We start from the raw sequence: 14,686 nt of genomic DNA, 5'->3' as shown, positions 1-14,686 counted from the left end.
ATTAATTTATTCAAGCATAAGAACATTACTAAGGACCCCAAATTCTTTTCATCTTCTAGTGCGTGTTTTATCTGTTGGGTTGTCCTCTGAGGCTGTGTCCTTCCTCTTGATCCTAAGATGGCTGCCATAATTCTGCTTGACACATTCAAACCCAGAGTTGCCCAGAAAAAAAGTGGATGTTTTTATCTGTGTGTCTTATTTTCATCAGCCAAGAAAACCTTTCCCAGAAGCACCCCAGTAAACAGTCTCTTGTCTTATTGGCCAGAATTACATCAGATGCTTACTGCTAAACCACTCATTAGCAAGGGGAATGGAAATTGCCACAATTGACTCAGACCAAAGTGTTCCAACCTCAGTGTTAAGCATTTTTTTCTCCTATATCTTTTGGAAGAAGATTTTGTGCTTGCTTTGCATTTTGGCTCTCTGCTGTAGTTCAGATAAGTAAAGTTTTCTAGACAACTCAGTTTCATATCATTGAGTTGTTATTCAGTACTTCAGATCAGCTAATATTTGTTGAATTCCTACTCCGTGTCATTTACTGTGTTAGATTCTAGGATACAGCAGTGAATAAGAAACTACGAGTTTGGTGTGGAAATGAGCTTCAGCAGAAGAGTGCAGTGATAGAATTATGTGTTAAAATTGATTTGTATTATGGGTTTTAAAGCATTGTTTATATATCTTTGATTTTATGAGAAAAGGCTTCTGGAGTTTCAAAATCAAGCTTATATTCAATTGAATCTTTTGGAACATTTAGAACACAGCCTCTTCAAAAGTTGAACTTTCCTGTGTTATGTGGTTCCATGCTTTATTATTAGAAGTGGGTGATAAACCTAAATTTACTATTTATTCAACTTGTATCTAAAAGCATGTTAATGTCTTTCTGAAGTATAATTTTGAGTTTTCCAGTAAATATACCAAAAATTTTAATAGTAATACCTTTAGTTTAAGTGCCAACTGAAATGTTTTATAAAATACTATTTTGTAATTAGGTTCTTATTTTTTAAAAAAGATTACATGAATGTGGCTGTAGTGTTTATAGCAGTGTTTATACAGTATGTGTGGGGTGATTTATTGGGTGCAAAGAGAAGGAAAATGACAAGGAAGAAAGGATTTGGAATAGCAGAAGGAAAAAAATGTAGAGTCAATATTGCTGATTTTGTGAATACTAAGAAATCTGTTTTTTGGCATCAGATGGAAACTCAAGTCATCTTAAATTTTCTTAGGCTTAGTATATTCATCAAAAGCCTACTTATACTGTTCTTTTTTATAAAGTAAATCTTATATATAGGAGTTGATGGGTGACATTCTAATAACTTCAGAGTCGAAGATAGTTATACTATCCACAATTGATATGTATCACTGATGGGTTCTTTAGGGCACCCTGGTTAGTGATTTTTAAAGTACCTCAGTAGTTTAAGATTTAACCGCTTTAATAATTTGAGAACCAAGAAGGATGTGTACATTTTGATGGCAAAAGAAGATATATTGTAAAGACAGTGAGGTTAAAAGAACTTTTCCCATTTGTTTGCAGGTGCTTACTGAGTATTACAAAATAGTAGACTATATCTAGAAAGGTTTGATTTTCATAAATTATGAGTTATTAAGAAGCTTAGATGTGTTGTTAGAAGAATTACTGTATTTTGCCATGTATAATGTGCTCCCATGAATAATGCACACCCACATTTTTGACCCAAACTTTTAGGGAAAAAATATCTTTTAATTCTTAATTCAACTTTTTATTTATTTATATTTAGATACTTGACTTTTATATTATAAAGGAATTTTAGCATTTATTTTTGAATATATTATGTACAGGGAATTTTATGTAACAAATAATCATAAAACACAAGAACCAGACTGAAGGTATTTCAGGTACTACCCATGTGTAATGAGCATTGTTGTTTTTCCCTCAAAAATTTGAATGAAAAAGTTCACATTATACACAGCAAAATATGGTACCTTTTACTTAATTTATTTTCTAAAACTTACAGGCTTGAAAATTTCAAAATCTTTGATGAAAATTTTATTACTTGCCCTGGCTGGATAGCTTTAGTTGGTTGGCTAGAGTGTTGTCCTGACACACCAAGGTTGTGGGTTTGATCCCTGGTCAGGGCACATATAAAAATCAACCAAGAAATGCAAAGATAAGTGGAACAACAAATGGATGTTTTTCTTCCCACCCCATCTCTCCAAAATATTAATAAATAAAATACTTTTTTAAAGAAAATTGTATTATTTATACTTGTTTAGTATTTGGTTTTAACTGGATTCCTTGTGGTTGTTAAACACAAGTTCATATGCTAAAAGTTTGTGGTAAATTACTCTGTAAGTTAAGTGATTAAAAGTGTTGGGTGCATTTTGCCTATGTAAATCCTGTTTCTACACATACATGTACTTATGTATATATGACCTTAACACTATCTTGCAAAGTTAGGAAAGCTTTACTTTTTTCATAGAATTTCTGGTATGCAAAAAGTGATTTGCAGACCTGTACTTCATGTGAAGCACATCCTGTCCTTTTGATTGTTTTTTATTTACTTCTTAGTAATGAAGTCAGTTGTTACTTAGCTGGTATTAAATTCAGCCTTTAGAAAGGGTTTCTGAAGTTTATGTTTTGTTATGTATTTGTACATGTAAGAGAATAGAGGGAGGATAGATGATTCTGGACTTTGAAGATGATCTTTCTGAGATTCTTTTGTTCATGTATTTTCCTTTATTATTAACTTTAGATTTAGCTTAAAGCTTGAAACTTTTTTTCCCCACACTAAGGATACTGTGTTGTAATAAATAATGTTGTAATAAACAATGGTTGGTAAGTGGTTTGCTGTTAATTTTATTATTTCATCCATTGAAGATATCTGGTTGAATTAGAACCACACCATATATTTTTAAACACAGTCACTTTAATGGACTGTTTTAAACTCTATGAGAATAGGTTAATTTGATTGCCTCACCTCTCTCCCGCACACACCCTTAGGGAAGAATGGAGTTGTTGGCAAACAGGAATTTGGAGGAAACTCTTTATGCCATTTCTAAAATGGAAACACAATTTTTTTTAAATTAGTATAAGGCAAATTTAAAGACTATCTCAAAAATAATAATTTAAAAGACCTAAAAACCAAGTCTCCATCCCTGCCCCCTGCCCTCATTTCTCTGAGTGATGGTCTGCATTTTACAGTTATGAATACTTTGAAAAACATTAGGGATCTGGTTAAGTTGTAGGTAACTAGTCATTGAGAAGACTAGCTGTTAAGGGCTGCTAAATGCAGACAAAGCATTACTAATTACTTTCAGCGTCAGTCTGTCCACATGAAAGATTTAGCAGGCCTGTCTGCTGAGTGGCGACTCTTGACTTTAAGAAAGGCTGTTATCTGATATGGGAGACCGTTTCAGATTGCCCCAGTTTGCATGAATTTAGTCATCATTGCCAAGTACTAAACCTGTGTGACCTACATGATACTTCTTAAATGGACTTGAAGAAAAGGCACTTTGATCTTGCAATGGGACATAGGTAGTGTTCACACAGCTTGAAGTTTTTCCTTTAAAAAATGAAACAGTATACTTTGCTTTTTGAAGTTTTAGTTACAAGATACATTCGAAGAAATTATTTTTAAGATCTCTAAGTGAACAGCACATACATTTTTAAAATTTTCATTTATTTCCAACTTCTAGATTTTTGAACATTGTCTCATAATGCAAGAGGGTACTAATGGTAGTAGCAACCAAGTAATTCTTGCCCTCACATTTCCTATTATTCTAGGTAGTAGTTTGACTGAAATTAAGAGTGCTTACTGAGACTTTGTGATAAAAAGTGAAAATAGGGATACTAGCTGAATGTTCAAATATATTTTTACCTAAGTAGGGATCTGAATGTTGTAAAATTGTAAATTTTGGTCCTGCTTCTAGCTGATTCTGTGTTCAATTTAAGATGTGATCTTTTTTTTTTTTTTGCAAAGGCCTGAGCTAATTCAGAAATTTTACATGTAATGTTTTCCATAGAACTACTATTACCTTTGTAAAGTTGAAAATACTCAAAATGGTAAACTGATAAGTTTCTAAATTACTGTAGAATTTTTTATTGAATTTACATTGAAAATGTACAGTTTTACACGTGATGAATTTTTAGTATTGCTTTTACATGTGTTGTTGCAACAAATACAAGCTCTTTCAGTCTGAAATAAGTTCTTTTTTTCTAAACAGATTTATGAAAATATGCATCAGTTTAATACTGTCTTGGAATTCATGAGATGGAAGCATAGGTCAAAGCTGTTTGGAGAAACTTGGAAGTACAGTTTTATCTAGTCACATCTCTAAGGTAAGGAAAAGACTCTTAAGAAAATAATTAGAATAATAGGGAATTTCTCATTAAATTTTTAAAAATTATTTAATTTATTTTTAGGAGGTGGAAGGGAGGGAGAGAGGGAGAGAACCATAGATGTTGAAGAGAAATGTCAAATGGTTGCCTCTCATACTCCCCCGGCCAGGAAATGGCCTACAACACAGACATGTGCCCTGCCCAAGAGTCAGATTGGTTTGCAGGACATCACCCAACTCACTGAGCAATACCAGTCAGGGTGAAAGTTCTCATTTTTTTTAACAGTTGAAAACAGTTCTTTTAAGTAACTGCTACAACTTTAACTTACTAGTTTCTTTAATCACCTTCCTTATGAATCATAAGTAGTTCTCATTTCTCCTTACCTAGTAATGTGAGTAAAAAAAGTATTCATTTATAACTAATAATATCTTTATCAAAAATAAGCATTAAGTAATTATATAAATTTATTTTTTCCCTCTAAAGAATACTAAGCAAAGTTCAGAATGGAAGATTATATTAAAATGTTTACATTATTCTGAAACATTCACCCATTTAAAATTGAGGATAAAATTATCTTAAAATAATAGATCTTTGGAGATAAAATTCATTTAAAGAAGTAAGAACTGTGGTAACACCAGGGACAGGGGAAAGAAATCATTCTAAAACAATATGTACATCGAATTCACATTAATTATTTTCACATCCATTTAGAGACTCGTCAGGTAAAAGGTTTGAATGTTTCAGGTATCTGCATTTAAAAAAATAGATAGGACATAACACTTTTATGAAGCTGCCTATATTTTTTCGTCATGAAATAGTAGGCTTTGCTCATTGCTTCTGCTTCCTTATAGCAACTTCTTATAATCCCCTGCAAAACTGCTATATTTGCTTTTTTGAAAAATACTCATGACTTTCTAATAAATTATCTTTTATTGGGTTTCATACTCTTTGAACCCTGTAGTGATTTCTGTTTTCCTTTCTTGAAATTCTCTTGGTCCCTATGACCTTGTGCTCCTCTAATTCTGTTTATTGACTCCTTCAAAATTGCTTTCTCCCCCTACTCTTAAATAATGATCTTCTACAAGGTTTTATCTTTGAAATTCTTCTGTTTTTTCCTTTGCCTTTTCTAATCTCATGATTTCAATAACTACCTCTATATAGTCTTATTTTATCCTTATGTCTTATTTGTGACACTTTTCCTAAGCTTTAGATTCTCATTTTCAGTTGCATGCTTCATAACCCAATGTTCCCATTTCTGTTACTGGACCCCTTTGTCATCTCTACTCATAGTCTCAGTGCTCACTGTGATTTCTCAGCTTTTCCTTTCTTCCTACCCTTAGTCAGAGATCAAGTCCTAATCAGTTTTACCTCTATATTTTCCTTTTTTCTAATTCCTCTATCACCATCCAAGTTCAGGTCTTTATATTACATTTCACCTGAAATATTGCAGGACTCTCCTAACTTTGTACCACTCCTCACTCTGTTTCCCTCTACATGTTGCTGCCTGCTTAAATTTTCTGTATATAATTCGCATGTACTGTCAGTGAGTCTGTTAGCCTTCCAAAGTAAGGACAAACTCCTCTAATATTAAAACCTCTCAGCAGTGTAGTGTTAAGTGACTGACATCTTTGCAGCCACCCATTTCTTTCTCTCTTTAAATACTCACTAACACCTATTCTGTTCCAGCCACTCGCTTTTAGGCACTGAGAATACAAAATGTTCCTTGCTTTGCTCTCAAAGAATATGTTTAGAGATGAGTATGCAGATAGTTAATTCAGGTGTGATTTGGAAAGTTCTATATGAAATTAAAAAGTGTAGTGGCATCATCTACAAAGGCTCCACCAACATTGTTACAAGAGAAAATTATCAGGGAGGTTTAACATAGGAAATGACATCTGAGTAGAATCTTATGGTGAATAGAAAATTTCTGAGTGAAATTTGAGAGGCAAGAGAATTTCATGCACAGAATCCAACATTAGCAGGGGAAGTTTGAAATGTATAGAGAATGCACAAAAGACAGAAGAAAACATTTTGTATTGTTTGAATTCATGATATAAGAGGGGGTTTGAGGGACAAGGCTGGAAAGATCTTGATTGTGAAGAACTTTGTATGCCATGGTTAGAAGTTTAGATTTATGTTTTGAGTAGTTAGCCATCTTTGAAAATTTCTAGCAGGTATTATGGGTTATAATTGTGTTTTGTTAATATTAATCTGGCAGTGACATGAATGATAGTTTGGAAGGGGTAGGAAATGCCAAAAGCAGAGAGACAATTAGGATACTCTTAATTGTGTTAAGCAAAAAATAATGAAGGTATTAATTAAGGTAAGGGTCAACATACCCAAATTTATGAAAACCTTTAAGCATTGGTTATTGGACATATATTTAATTTTCTTTTCTGCCCCTACATGTACGATATACCCTTTAACCAATGATTTGAAGTTGTCTTATATTTTCTCTTTGTTCATGTTGTTATTTTCCCCTGGCATGCCTCTTCCTCTGTTTCTCTCTTGTGGAAGACCTGTCAACTTCTAAAAATCCACCTGAAGTGCCAGTTTATCCCTCAGGTTTATTTCTGATCTCTGTTACTTTGACTCTAAGTATATGTTCCTCCTAGTTAAGCCCCAGAACACTTATTTTTGTTCTGTAGCATATTACTTTTTTTGATCCTTGTTAAACTGTGTAATAGCAAGTTACAAAGGCAGAATTATAAAATAAGGACCATGGTCCCCATCCTCTGTTTATAGTCATAGCAATAATATGTGTGTGTGTGATATATACATATATATCATATATATAGTATTATATGTGATATATACATATATATCATATATATAGTATTATATGTGATATATATATAAAATATGCAGTGATAACCAACAGTGCCAGGTAAAAGTGATGCATACCAAAGGAGTAAGTTATTACTTGTAGTCAGGGTTCTATAGCTCTGAGAAGTACAAATAGAAATAGGAGGGGTTATTTGAGCTGGGCTTTGAAAGATGAGTAGAATTTGGTTAGCTAAAGAAAGAATTAAAAGACATTTCTAGAAAAGCAGATTAATAGAAAATGAGTATTTCTGTAGGAGTATTGTGGAGGTCTTGGTGTAAGGGTAGGAAGTATGACATACAGAAAAGTGTATTTGAGGTAAATTACTGTAGCAGTGTTGTAGGAATATCATTAGAGAAATGGAGTGAGGATTCAGGGGCTCAAGTAGTTGTAACAGTAGTTAGACATGAGGTAATTGGAATTTAATCAGAGTGGTAATCTTGGAAATAGAAAAGAAAGACTAAATGGAATTGCTATTGTGAAGGCAGAAGGGGAACTGATTTGTCACTAGATGTTGAAAAGAGGTGATGACACCCACATTTTTTATCTGAACTGGAGGGATAATGTTGAGCATCATTAATAGCAAACATAAGTAATTTTTCAAATCCAGTTGGATTCTGAGTTTTTTAAATTTAGAGAAACATTAAAATGTTCTATATTTCATGGTCTCTTCATTTGTTTGCATACAACAAATATTTTATACATTATTTTCCAAGCCTTAGCATATTGAAAGGGAGACAGTATAAAAAAAAGCAAAGTATTGCCTCTTCTAGAAGAACACTTTAGAAAGAAATAAATATTCTTCTGTTCATATTTATCTCTTCTGCTATAGTTTTAAGTGCTATGTGAAAGTTAGTAGAATTTAAGGAGGTTTAAAGTATTCCTTACAGGTATGATTCTGTCACTTAATGGAGGATGGTATCTTGTTTTTGAAGAGCTACTGTTAAATGAATAGGGACCTGTGGAGAAATTCATTAAACAGAATTTGATGGTTGTACATTAACAATAAGTGTTAGTATGGTGATATCCTTAGAGAACTACCTTATAGTGAGATAAGAAATTACCTCATTACATAAAACTACCTGGTTTTGATGCTTTTATTATTTTCAACTCAATTCATGATTTATGACTTTACAATATTTAGGAAATATCCAACACTGTATATTGAAAAGAAAGTAGTGACTGTTTGTTTCCTAATTACAAGTTGTGTAAAACCGGAAAACATTACATTATTGAGGAAGGAAAGCATTCATGTTAAGAAAAGGTTAGGCTTTTTGATTGCACTATTATCAAGTTATTTCCCCTCTAACATAAATCCAGTTAAACTCTCAAATTGATTAATATTTGTATTAAATTACTGACATATTTATATTTAAAGATCCCCTCTAGCATTCTTATTTCAGAATAAGAATGTTTCAACAACAGTTTTTCTAAAAGTGTGGAGTGTGTACTACTGGTAGTATTCAGAAAGAGTTTTGGTAGTACACAGATTGATTTTTTAAAATGTTCATAGTTATATATTTACTTTTATAACTTCCTAGTTATGACAAATAACATTAGTTTTCAATTTAAGGTAGAATGACAATATGTTCCCTTTATTTTCCCTCTGCTTTGAACTGTGGTTCAGGAACTGGACTTAATCTGTCTTTCATTTTATGACAGTAAAATTACTACTATCTTTGTTCTTTACAGGGCCCCCAATTAATTTATTTTTATCTCCTTTAATCTCGATCTCCATTTCCATTTTCTTCTCTTTGCCATAGGAAACCACTCTTAATTTGAATGAATTTATCCTTCTAGAACATATAGTGTTGATGTATATGTGTATGTGTAGTTGACTTAATTAGATTTTTGCTACAAATATACTGCCCCTTTTTTCCACTGTTTTCTTCAACACTGGAGAATTAAGATTCTCCATGTTGCTTTGTATATACTTGTTTATTTCTCCGGACTTACATTTAATAACCCATATGTATAGCACCACATTCTGCCACTTTAGGAGGCAACATACTCTTGTTAAAAGCACAGACAGTGGAACCAAGTTGCTTCGGTTTGAACTCTGACTATAAAGTGTCAGTTCTGTACCCACATGTGTCAGTTTGGCATCCTACACAGGCAGTAATTAGGTCATCTTCATAAGAAGGAGCCCATGCTCTTGGCCTGTATAAAGCCTTCCTCTCTGTCACTGTGGCTCCTCCACTCCATGGCCCTGTTGGTCAAACAGGGTGGCCAAGAGCAGAAGCTGGCTGATGTCCAGTGATAAGTTATTCCATACGTAGTTTGGATGTAGTTAAATGCTTCCTCTGTTGTTGGTGTTCTGTGGTAGGCATTAACATGAAGCATAAATATTGGCACTTTGTGCCATCAGCATGGCTGTTCTCCAGATTCCTCGTCTCTTATTTTATAGTTTTGCTCCTTCCATTTCCCTAACTAGTCAGCCTTTCCACTCCTAGGGAGTCCATGTTTTTTCTTCTCTGGTCACTTCTCCCTTTACCATACCCAGTGAGAGAATTGTTATGTCATCATTGTCTTTCAGAACCAGCCATGTAGGGCTGTAGAGCAGTAGCAGTCCATTTTGACTTGTAACTGGTAACCAGACCCCACCTTTCTCTTTTTTGTCACTGGTCACCAGGAGCCTATCATAGAGTCATTGGTATGAGCAGAAGTGGAGACATCAATGTCTCTATGGGTAAGTGGCATGAAGTTCTGGGTCCTCTTGTAGTTTACTAGTGCCCTCTGGACCTGCAGTCTCTTGCATCAGGGTCTGAGCATCCAGGTAGTTTGCACTGGAGCTTGATAACGCTGAGAGTCTCTTCTTCCCCAAGTCCTAATCAATATTGGCAGCCTTCTGAATCACCCAGTCTCACCTTTTTAAAAAGTTTAAAGTTAAATGTAACAGTTATAAACACTAATTGTTAATTTTCAGTTAGTGTATAGAATAAAAACATTCATCAGAAGTTGAGAGCCTCAAAGAAAGGCACAGGTAAGGAATTCACAGAGTGCATCCTTTCTGCTAGGTCCTTGTCAGTGGTTCTTGTGCAGATTCATGCTTGGGTTCCTTATAAGAAAAGCAGTAGTTGAAAAGCACGTCAGCTGCCAGCACCATAGAAACCCCAGAAATGCTCCCTTTCTTCATATTGGCATAATTGTTGTTCTACTGGTAGTAACCTCTTTGAAATGCTCTGACAAGTGCCTTTGGGGTTAAGGTCTCAACATCAGTATGCAGTTTAGCATTCCCTTTATTTTGACATCCATAAATTGCTTCTTCTTCTTCACTGGTATGACTGACACCATCTAGGTGTCCTGTGTTTCTACTGTCACCCAGTGTCATCTGTTCTGTTTAAATAGAAGCCACCCATTCTGATTTTAGCCTTACCTTTCTTTCCAGTTGACGATTCCCTTTAAATGAATTGCATATTTTTATACCCACACCTGGGGATTTGGGGTTCCCTAAGGTCTCATTTAGTTCTGACTGGAGGCATCTATTATTTAGTGGCAAACAATAGGCATAAAAGGCAGAATTATTTCTATCCTGGGACTGATAACAAAAGAGCCAATAGATTATTACCTGTTTGGTTTTTTTTTTTTTTGATACCCTGGGAAGGGTCCTCAGTGCTTTTGGGCACTCCCAACTGCAAGTTCCCATCTGCATTCTAGCAGATGAGGGTTCCCTCTAGGTCTACCAAAATCGGTTAGCTCTGGCAGCCTGTTGAGACTTACACTATGGCAAAGCAGTTATAGCTCTAGGCTTGAGGAACAGCTGAGTTATACCTTTACTATTGGTCTTTCCATGGACTGCATTAAACATTTAGTCCCACACTCACTCTCCTAAAGGTCTTGCTCTTTGCTTATTACGGGCTTTGCAAAAGGAGACAGAGAAAGTTTATTTCCAGTCTCTTCAATTCATACTGCCTTTTCATAACCAAGATGTCATAACTCCTTTCTTAATTTAATTTTGGTAGTTATGCTCCTGGCTTTCTTATTTGATCATTCTCCAGTTCAGGTGTTTTTAGATTTAAGGTGGTTTTGTGTTTTCCAGTTGTATATGGTACTGTGAGGAGAGCATGCCACAAGATTTATGATAGCATTTTTTATATTCTATAGTGACAGTTCAATTCATATCTTCTTCCTCCATCCTAATACTTCTTTCAACTATTTGTAATTTGCAGTCTCTGTCTCTCAGGTAGAATTTCCAGTTTCTCTGAGCTCCATCTACTTCCTACCTTTTCTTCCTTTCTTTATCCTTTAGGAGTTAGGGGAGGTCTGATTCTCTCCTTTCAGAACAACTTTTAATTTTTAAGATATTACATAAGCAAGGCATGAATAAGTTCTTATATAAAATGTTGAACTGTATATACCAAAGCCTAAGTTCTCCTTTGCTGCCCTGCCACCCAGTTGCCTTCCTCACCACCTTTCCCTTTGTCCCATTTTCTTCTCATTGACCTCCACTTTGTAGTCAGGTTATTGACCTACCTGTGTATTCTACTCTCTCTTGAATTAACCTTGATTTTTTAATATCTTTTAAAAATTATGTAATACTTCATGATTTTCAGGTTTAACTTTATAGAATTTTGTATAACTTGTCTCATTAAAGTTAGCGTGGGGATTAAGTGAGTTAATATATAGCAAGTATATCAAATATACTAGATTTCTTACTCCATAATATAAAAAAAACTATTTTAAGAAAAAGCTAATAAGCTTAGAGCCAGGGTCATTCAAAATATGGAGTAAGCCAGATATATTTTGTGAAAAAGTCTTTGAGTATACTAAGGTTCTCCATTTTATGACTCAGATCTAAACTTCTTTTCTCTGGTGTCTAAAAATAACTATAGCAGGAGTGTCCAACCTTCAGCTTGTCGACTGCATGCAGCGCAGGATGGCTATGAATGTGGTCCAACACAAAATCATAAAGTAAAACATTATGAGATTTTTTTTTTGTGATTACGTGTTACAATGTATTTAATATGTGGCCCAAGACATCTCTTCTTCCAGTGTGGCCCAGAGACACCAAAAGGTTAGACACCCATGAATTAGAGGGTGGTAATTATGGGAGCAGAGTTCTTGAGCTAGTACTTAGAGATTGTTGGGTCAGTAGTAATACTACTAAACAGCAGGTGGGTTTCTACTGCCCACTGCCCAGTAGGCAAATTCTGGAGGCAGAGGTTTGGTGAAAAAGGAAAGGAGTCATTTATTCAAAAGCTATATAATGTTGGAAGAGTGGCAGGCTTCTGACTTAGAGCCCATTCCTTTTAAAACCCCCAAGGAAAAATAACCCTGCCACCCTTTGCCTGGCCAAACCAGTCCTAGACTGAACCCAGTGTTCTTCCCATTTAAAAATACCATCCTTTGGGAAGCACAGGTGGCTGCAACATGATCATCCAGGCACTTTAGCTGGTTCTTGGTTGCAGTCCAGACTCAGGCATCTTTCTGGAGACTGCGTGCTCTCTGGAGTCCTACTTGTACGCTGCCCTTTCTTCCACACCCTGCCTGCTGGCCCAGGGCTTGCACTCCATCCCTCCAACCATGGGCATACCACTGTCTCCATACACCCAGCTGAGCAGAACTGTGCAGTGCAGCACCAGACGCCCACACTACCAATGCTTTTTGCCATGGGAGGGACCTGGGATTGCTGCTAGACCATGCAGTCTCCAGGGTCCACCAGCCTGGGTACACTTGGGCTCCTAACTGGGCAAGCAAGAGTCTGCAGAAAGCAAAAAGGGCCAAGCCTCCATGCGCCCTTTGTTTAAAAGTCTGAGCCCCAAACCCTATTTGCAGCAGAAACATCCAAATTCTCATACAATCCAAGCTAGTGTCCACCACACTCTTCAGCCTATGCAGCATCTGTGCCCCTCCTCCTGCCGCCATGATCTGGAAGTGGGGGGAGGAGGGTTTCTAGCCCTGGGCAGTGTCTCCATCTGGGATGGGGCATCACATGCTGGTCTGTTTACCCTTTTGTGGGGGTGGTATAGAAATCTGTCTTGCACTGGCTATGGCTTCCCTGCTGTCTATGGTGTTTACCAACCCTACTCCCTACTGATCTGGCCAGATCCCCCAGAACAGTAACTGGCTATAACTGTAATGTTTGGGAGATGCCATTTCATTTGCCAGTGTACTTTAAAGAACTGTTAAGAATATGTTATGTGATTTTTATAGTTGCTTTAGCCCCCTAATTATGTTTCCCTTAACAAGATACTGATATTATTTTTATTCCCTTCATTCAATTCTTAAACATTTATTGATGTGCTTGGTGATGTAAGGTGGATCCTGGCCTGTAGGATCCGTGTGTGTTATGGCTGCTACTGAACAAATACACACGGACTATAGAAATCCTGTGGGGCAAAAGGGACAGCACGGCTGCGCTCTTCAGTGAGAGAGAGTGAGAGGGCCAGAAGCCCCTAGCCCCTGCCTAGACAGGCTTTTATTGCTTTTCTGGGTATATTACATGGAGGGTGGTCTTCATTTACTATGCACAGGTTCACTGTAGGTGATTACCTTTTACAGATAACAAAGGAAAGAATGTTACTAATTACTTCAAAGAGAAGGATGTTGCAGACCCAGGGGGAAGGTGGCTGAACCGGTCACACTCCATGCTTGGGAGGTTTAGCACAAACTTTAGGAAGTTACAGTAAGCACTTGCTGCCTCAATTCAGGGTGAGGGAGTTTTAGCAAAAGCAAGTCTCATAGCAGTCTGGGTACAATGCAGGCCTGATTCTCCACAGGAAAACCTCTCCGTGGGTATGTGTGCCACTCGCTCCCCTCTGGTTTTCCACATGAAGTCTGAGCTACATTCCCATGCCATTCAAAATGGTTCCCTACAGTGATGTGCTACAAAATGGAGATTATAGTAACTGATGCAAGATAAGTTTAAAAAATCACCTGACTAAATAAGCCTCTTAAGTGGAGGAATCATGTCTGTCTCATTTACTATTGTATGATCAGTGTGTGGCACATACCAAATAATTAATAAATAGTTTTTGAGTAATGTTAGTCAAGAAGTGTGAAACAGCTATGGTGCATATTCTGGGTACATGAAGTACAGAGATGGGCCCTCACTTAGCCTGATGAATATGGGTCAGAGATTGCTTACAAAAATTACTTATAGACCAGGTCTTGAAGAATGAACTATAGTTAACCTGATGGATAACAAAGGGAAGAGTGCAAAGGTATGAAAGTCTAAAAGGGAATGCCTATAAAGGTAGAGAGGCTACAGTGATTTCAGTATAGTTGGATCATTGTAAGGGTATGGCAGACTGGGAGGGTGGTATTAGCCCAGCAAAGGCCAGGTTATAACAGTTCTTTTGTCTTGGTGATTCCATCCTATGAACTGAGAATATTTATAGATTTCTAGGTAGAGAACATGATATGGTCATTTGGTTTTAGAAGTTAGGTTTGGTTTTAGAAGTTAGCATTTTATTAAAAGTGACCATTTACTAGTCTGTACACTAAGTTCTAATACATTTCAAATAATTATATCAACAATATTTTCTGTCAACAAATACATTTAAGTTAAAAATGATTAGCAAACAGTATATACAGACACACATTTG

General features: G+C 35.9%; 1 protein-coding gene across 1 annotated transcript in view; it reads left to right on the top strand.

The window, feature by feature from the left end:
• The window catches only part of BMPR1A (bone morphogenetic protein receptor type 1A), a 172,824-nt gene that overhangs the window by 76,109 nt on the left and 82,029 nt on the right, over nt 1-14,686 (top strand). The window contains 1 exon segment of the mRNA XM_028511171.2: nt 4,201-4,315. The gene's annotated coding sequence lies outside the window, so the exon portion shown is untranslated.

Source organism: Phyllostomus discolor, chromosome 5 (assembly GCF_004126475.2).
Source record: "Phyllostomus discolor isolate MPI-MPIP mPhyDis1 chromosome 5, mPhyDis1.pri.v3, whole genome shotgun sequence".
Taxonomy (NCBI): Eukaryota; Metazoa; Chordata; class Mammalia; order Chiroptera; family Phyllostomidae; genus Phyllostomus; species Phyllostomus discolor.
The sequence above is the reverse complement of the archived record's forward strand: the minus strand, read 5'-3'. Positions and strand labels throughout refer to the sequence as shown.